Below are 7,969 nucleotides of genomic sequence, written 5' to 3' on the forward strand. Positions count from 1 at the left end.
TCATGTCAGTCTTGTCCTAAATCTTTCTCCTGTCGATGGTCTCAGTGGTGGTTTTGTTTGTGGGTTTTGCAGGTTTTCTCTTTTATTTCTGGTTTGTGATTGTGGTTTTTGCTATAGTCTGAATGGCATCATCTTTTTCTTCTCCCCCTCCGATTGTGGTACAGCATGTTCCCCTTGCACTCCATGATTATTCTCTCCTTCTAGAGGCGGATTGCATCCGACGTGTAGGCCTCAGACCATTTTTTGCCCTTACATTGCCATCAGTTGATGAGAAGCTTTGTTAATCCTTCTTGGCTTCTTATAAAAACCAGTCTAGCCCGGTTTATAACCGTACCTTCTGCTTATCTATAGCTAATATCCATGAAGCGCTGTGCTTGCCCCTTTCTGCTTCCTTTGTGCCCAGCGGTAACCAGTTACTTACTACTGAAGAGATAGTTACGCTCTTGAAAGAGGAAACTTCTACCCCCTTTCTTCTCAATCAACTTATTAACAGTTCAGGGATCTCTATTGCTCCTATCTCTTCTCTAGTATGGAAGCAGTTATGTGAGTTCCTCTAGGACCATGAGTAAGTCAACTTCTAAGTATCTTTCCAAGGAACTGTTCACAGCTTCTGTGAAGTTCCTAGAGGGTGTTAAGTTCAACTGGGCAAGCTTCTTACTATCCAAGATGGATCAACATTTCCAATGTGTACGGAAGGGTCAGATCATTAATGTTTCCTATGGTGCTTTCTTACAGTGCATTATCACTTTTGCACCTCTTGCTGGTGGTGTGCCAGTGCCTGATTCTGTTCCTTTACTACCGCATCCTCCACCATCAGTCCCTTCCCCTCCACCTATGCAACCAAATTCAGAAGATGAGGAGTCCCCTGTTATATTTTCTCGCAAGAAACGCCTTTGTACAAAGGGTCCTTCCAGCCCTCTTGTACTTGCTTCCCCTGTACCCGCACTTGTTCCTACTGTGTCTGGTAGTGCCCTTCCTTCTTTCCTCTTCTGTCCTAATTTATTTTTAGCCCAAAAGGAAGGACAAATTGATCAGCAGATGCCTTCATCCTTACATACTATATTATCTGGACCTATGCTTTCACAACTAGTTTCAAATGTCCAGTCCACTCTGGAAACCTCCCTTACCTCTTGTCTTTAGACAATGTATACCAGTGTTTATACTTCCTTGCAAGACAAGGTGGATTCCTTAACTAGTCAGTTGACTAAGGCACTAGAGGATTTGTCTGTAGAAAGGGCTACACTTAGTGATATTAATACTCAAATGACTACTGCCACATCCTTAATGGATTCCCAGAAGGCAACTATCCAAGAGTTAGAATTTAAGGTTGCTAAGTTGGAAGAGGAGAATGCAACCTTGCAGCTTGAGAAAAATTCTGTCCTTGAGGAAATGGTCACTTTGGCTAGTAAACTTGGCACTAGTGAAGGTCAGTTGCAACACTCTCAGGCAACTGTAGAGTCCCAACAAAAAGTTATTGAAGAACTTAACCAAAAAGTGGATGTTCTTTCTGTTCCTCCTCCAACTCCTATTGTCTCTTCAATCATATCTTCTAAAGGAGAGCTTGATCAATTGCACCATAAAGCTAAATTATGTGATGGGTTCTCCGCTAAAGTGGAACGCCTTCAGCAAAGGATGAACTGCGTGCAGGAAGATTTTACCCACTATACTGAATTGGTGTCACCTCCTCTATCCTTTTGGATCAAATATCATCAACAGAGGTTTGCCTTATATATCTCTTTAAGCAATGTGGATTTGGAACCTCCAAAGGATAGGTGGTCAAATCTTTGGTCTGCGGGTCTCTTGAGAGCAGTTTTTGATAGATTTGTGGATGAGTTAGTTTCCCATGAGGTTCAGTTATTATCTTTCATGTATCTTGTTGGACATCTGCAAATTCCTGATGAAGAGAACTTGAATATTTATATGGGGGATGTCATCTTACAGGCAGTCATGTATGTGCACTCAGTTGAGCTCTTGCTAGCAAATAGTTTGAAGTATTATCATGAGCAGACGTCTTGGTGTAAGGGACATGCTTGGCATCCACCTTTGGAGGCTGATGCTTTGGAACCTCATCGTCTTCGGAGTGTTTTTCATAAATCTGATATCCAGCCATTACAATCTCAGTTGTTGAGCTTTATTGCTGATCATCTGTTATTTACTGATTCCTTTTTCCAGGACCTTAATTTCCGTTGTTCTATCTATCCTTTGGATCCTGGTGATCTCCTTTCTTATTCTCTTATGGCGTATCGTTTCCCTTTTTATATTTCCCTTCTTTCCTCAAGTCCTGATACCATTCCGCTTTTATCTTTTACCCCTTCTAGATTTCCTCATATCCATGTTTTTACTATCTGTCCTTTTATTGCTGATCCTACATCATCACCTACCCCTTCTGACCCTCCACCTTCTATTCCTCTTATTCCTTCTGTTTTCTCAGTGGATTCCTTTCGTACCTTTTTGTTGAATTCTCCATCTTTGCCATCTTCCTTATTCCTTCATTTGCCTTCCTTTTATGATTTATCTTATCCTCCTTTACAATGTTCTCCTCTCATTACATTACCCCCTTCATCTGATTATATCAATCTTCCTCCCCAGTCAGTGCTGGATACTCCAGGATATGACAATGACATACTCCATCGAAGACAATGGACGCTACATGATTGTGTGACATGACCGGTATTTAACTGGCCTCTCATTCCAGGGTCTTGGGATACATCTATAGCATGTCCGAACTCTTACCTTCATTTTGCCAAAGTGCATGTTACTTCTGAGGATACCACTATTCACCTTGCGGCTCAGTTTTGTTGGTATCTTGCTTTCATGCATCAGCAGTCAAAGCTAAATACTCAAAAGAGTATCCCTCAATTGCTCATCAATCCAAATGTAGATGTGACTATGGCTCAGATGGATGTTCTATACTACTTTGCACAAGCCTTCCCTACCAGAAAGAGTATCCCTCAATTGCTCATCAATCCAAATGTAGATGTGACTGTTGCTCAGATGGATGTTCTGTACTACTTTGCACAAGCCTTCCCTACCAGTTTCCTCATCTTACTGGAAAGGATGTGTTGCTTACAGTTCATCCAGAATGTGCCTCAGCATTTTGTTGATGAGAGTAAAGCTTTGGAGCGTTTAAAGCTTAGTATGCAATTTAAGAAGAAATACCTTCATCCTACTGAGCACTGGAGCTTTTTCCTCATTGTATCATTCCTCCTTTATTAATGGAAAATTTATTTTTGCAATCCAATTTTTGGGGATCCATGCCATTCAAACTATATTTGTATATGGGTATTTTTTGTATTGGGTGATGTTTTTTTCAATTGTGTGGAGTTGATGAAGATGAAGCTGTGAAGATTGATGCAGTTGGTTATCACATGGTTGTAGTTGCAAATTTGGATGAAAAACTCTTATATCCTTTAATAGTTTGAGTTATTTTGGTTTTTATAATATTGGAATGGTTTTTTTTTTGTGTTATTGGTTTTCTTTTCATATGTGTTTCAGATCCATGTTATGAAGCTGATATGTTGGGGTTGTGATCAAAGTGGGTGATTTATTCTGAATTGAAGATTCTTTTTAGCAGATCATAGAGCTTTTATTCTTCCATTTTCTTAGGTCATGAGGACGCTTCCTTATTAAGTGTGGAGATATATTGAGTGTGGAAATGATTGGTTTTTGGGCTGAATTTTTGTTGTTTTTGTTGCTGAATGGTTGTTTTTGGTGGTTCATTGTTTGAGTTTGAAGATGTTTTGAAGTGTTTGGAGTGGTTTGAGTATGTTTGGAAGGGTTTATGTTGGTTTTTGATGAAATATGTTATTCTGAAGAGTTCTGTAATTCTCTCTATATGGTTCTGTAAGGCCTGATTTTCTTCTGTTTTGTTCTATTTTGGTTCTGTTTTGGTAGTTGAGATGGTTCAATGGATGTTTTGAGAGATGATTGAGGATGTGTTAAAAGGTTTATGAGAGATTGAATTGTTTTTTTTTTCATAATTTTTATGGTTTTTTTAAATATTCTGTGAAGTTCTGTAAGCTTCTGTAGCTCTGTAGTCATGTTGTTCTGTGGTTCTGTTCTGTTTGTTTCTGTTGAGTGTTATGATGGATGTATGGATGTTTTGGAAAGTGTTCTTGTCTTAGGAAAAGAATGAATGGAAGCTCTATTCAAGTCAAAAGAAGTGAAGAAGTAGCTGATGAAGATTCACAGAAGGTTACAGAAGGACAGTGACAGAAGACAGATCTCACAGGACATTATGAAGTCTGTGGTGCCCTTTCACATCAGACATACCTTTTGGGAGGTGTATCCACGACCTAATGAGGATTATTGAGTGATTATAGTGAGGATATGATGTATTATTGATGGAGAGAGAGAGAGAGAGAGAGAGAGAGAGAGAGAGAGAGAGAGAGAGAGAGAGAGAGAGAGAGAGAGAGAGAGAGAGAGAGAGAGAGAGAGAGAGAGAGAGAGAGAGAGTCAGAGATAGTCGATTTTATGTGAAACATTGTATCTTTCTATGAGGGAGAAGACTATGAAGACAATGAAGATGAATACTATGTGATTTTCTTTCCATCAAAAGTTGTGTTCTCTTTGTCTATTAATGAAGAATATGAAAAACATGATCAAGTTTGTTAAAGATAAATCCGTGGGAGAAATCTACTATGATGCTGCGTGAAGAATTGCTGTTTTCTTTGTTTTGATGATCAAAAGAATGAAATAAAAGCTTGTTGATGTTACAAGATAGATTTTCTTGCAAGAGAATTCCCTTTTCCTTGGTGTTCCTCTTGGGGCTCCAGCTAAACTCGTAAATCAAACTCGAGACTTTGGAAGGCGAGGGCATAGGCTTCTTCAATTGGAATCACATTAAGAAGTACTAATCTCCCATGCATCCTCTGCATGAACCACCAATGTTAGAACTCCCTATCAAGCTACAAGTAGCCACGATCACAGAGATTGACGATGAAGATGATGAAGCTGTAGAACCTACTTACCTCTACATCACGGTCATGTCAAGATTGTGGGAGAGAAGGAAGGAGTCTCACTTGTAGCTTTCTTGCTTGCACAATGCGGGAATACACACAGAGGTGGAGGCTGAAAACAGTTTTCCTCTTCTTAGTTGTGTAAGCCAAAAAGAACTCTAGTACAAGGAAATATGGGTCTCAAACTAAACTCAACTAACTAAGGTGGCATACTAACTGAGCCACGAACTAGAGTAGATAAGGATAGCTATCATGTAGCTATTATTCATGGGTGGTGTACCAACCGCATCTGCAACTCACAAGTCGGTGACATAAATGCACAACGGTCACCCTGGCATATCACGAGTGGAGCTCGATATCTCAACACTCCCCCTCGAGCTCAATCCCAATTCCTGCACACCAAGCAGGTCTCTGAACTTGCGCAGCTTCTCTGTGCCCAATGCCTTCGTAAATATGTCAGCTACCTGATCCTCTGTGCTGACATAAACTAGATCAATAAGACCTAGTAAAACCCTCTTCCGCACATAGTAATAATGCAGCTCAATGTGCTTTGTTCTAGCATGATAGATTGGGTTATTTGCCAAGTGTATACTAATCATGTTGTCACAATAAATGACAACTGGCCCATCTGTAGGCTGATGCATATCATAAAGTAGCTTATGCAACCAAGCTACCTCACATGCAGCCATTGCTGCACCCCTGTACTCAGCCTCTGTGCTGGACAAGGCAATTGTAGGATGTTTCTTGCTGCTCCAAGTGACTGCAGCACTCCCAAAAGAGAACACATATCCACTGGCAGATCGTCTATCAGAAATGCTACCTGCCCAATCAGCATCAATGTATCCATGCAATTGTATCTGAACCCCAGTCTCATAAAATAGTCCATACCGCAATGTGGACTTCACATACCTGAGTATGCGTCTAGCCGCATCCAAATGCGGTTTCCTTGGAGCCTGCATAAACTGACTTACCCATCCAACAACAAAGCTCAAATATGGCCTGGTAATAGTCATATAAATCAAACTTCCTACTATGTATCTGTACGTAGTAGGGTCTTCCAGAAGCTCACATGCATCTGCGCTCAGCTTCACATTCTGCTCCAAAGGAACTGAAATAGGCTTACAGCCTGTCATCCCATATTTGGACAGCATGTCCAATCCATACTGCCTCTGCAAGAGCCGTATCCCACTTGGTGATCTAATCACCTCAATGCCCAAGAAATAACGCAGCTCTCCCAAATCATTCATCTCAAACTTCTACTTCAATAGCATTTTCACATGAAGGATATCTTCATCACTGTCACCTGTCATAATCAAATCATCAACATAAATGACAAGTAGCATAATACCTTTCTTTGTTTTTCTCACATAAAGTGAGAAATCTGCCTTGGAAATCTGAAAGCCAATAGTGACAATATACTGTCCTATCTTGTCAGACCATGCTCTAGGTGCTTGGTTCAAGCCATACAAGGCTTTCTTCAACCTGCAAACAAACTCTGGATGAACAACATGCACATAACCTGGTGGCTGCTCCATATAGACCTCTTATTGCAAATCACCATGCAAGAAGGCATTCTTTACATCCATCTGATGTAAAGACCATCCCTTTGATACAGCCATATCAATGATTGCTCTTACGATTGCCATCCTTGCAACCGGACTGAATGTTTCTTCATAGTCAATGCCATATGTTTGTGCATACCCCTTGACTACTAATCTTGCCTTGTATCTGTTCACATAACCATCTGCATTGTGCTTCACCTTATAAACCCACTTACAGCCAATTGCATTCTTACCTTTAGGCTCACTCCCAGGTGCTCTCAAAACATCCCTGGTCTTCCTTACTCCAGGTGTAACAATAGAAGGAATACCCAGCTCATCATCAATGCTCTGTTCTGAGCCACTGGATTCACCATCCACATAAGAGTGACCTGCATTCATATCAAACATGGGATGATCAACCTTCTCTTTTCCTTTTCGTGATACCTGCATACCACTATCTGCATTGCTTTGAGAAGATTCTCCTGATCTCAATCTACCTGTCCATAGCGAAGAATGTGAACCAGTGCTAGAGGACGCTCCAGGTCCACTAATATTTTGTGACTGCTGCTGTGAATTCTGTGCAGCATTACCATTTTGTGCATCCACATCATCAATCACATTTACTGGTTTATACCAGCTACTCATCTCATAAAAAACAATATCTCTGCTCACTGTAAACTTACGAGTAGAAGGGTTATAGCATCTATACCCTTTTTGCTGCAGAGAGTAACCAATAAAGATGCACTTCTCAGCTTTTGGATCCAACTTGGATCTCAACTCATCTGGCACATGTACATAGGCAATGCAACCAAAAATTTTCAAATGAGAAATATCTGGTTTCCTACCAGTATACCTCTCCTCTGGAGTCATCCCATGTATTGCTGCAGTGGGAGACTTGTTCATTATGTAGACTGCTGTAGCAACTCCTTCAGCCCAATAAAAATCTGGCAAGTCTTTTTCGTTGAGCATGGCACGAGATACCTCTCCAATATGCATGTTTTTCCTTTCTGCAACTCCATTTTGTTGTGGGGTATGACTGCATGAATATTGCTGCTTTATGCCATGCTCCTGCAGGAACCTTGCAAACTCATTTGAGAGGTACTCTCCCCCTCCACCTGACCTTAGCCATTTTATTTGCAGGCTTGTTTCTTTTTCAACCATAGATTTAAGAGTTTTGAAATGCCCAAAAACTTCACTTTTCTTTTTCATAAAATACACCCAAGCTTTTCTGCTATAGTCATCAATAAAACTGACAAAATAATGACAGCCTCCAAGAGATGTAGCTTTAGTAGTCCACACATCAGAGTGGATTAATTCCAATGGCTTCTTACTCTCTTGAACATGTCTAGGAAATGGTTTCCTTGCCTGTTCTCCAAACTGAGAGGCTTCACATACCTTATGCATTTCTGCAACCTTGAATTTGGGCAATCCTGCAACAATATTTTGGGCCTACATTGATTTAAGTCGCTA

Source organism: Lygodium microphyllum, chromosome 18 (assembly GCF_053477565.2).
Source record: "Lygodium microphyllum isolate KBCC chromosome 18, Lygodium_microphyllum_v1.1.10, whole genome shotgun sequence".
In the NCBI taxonomy this organism is placed as follows: domain Eukaryota; kingdom Viridiplantae; phylum Streptophyta; class Polypodiopsida; order Schizaeales; family Lygodiaceae; genus Lygodium; species Lygodium microphyllum.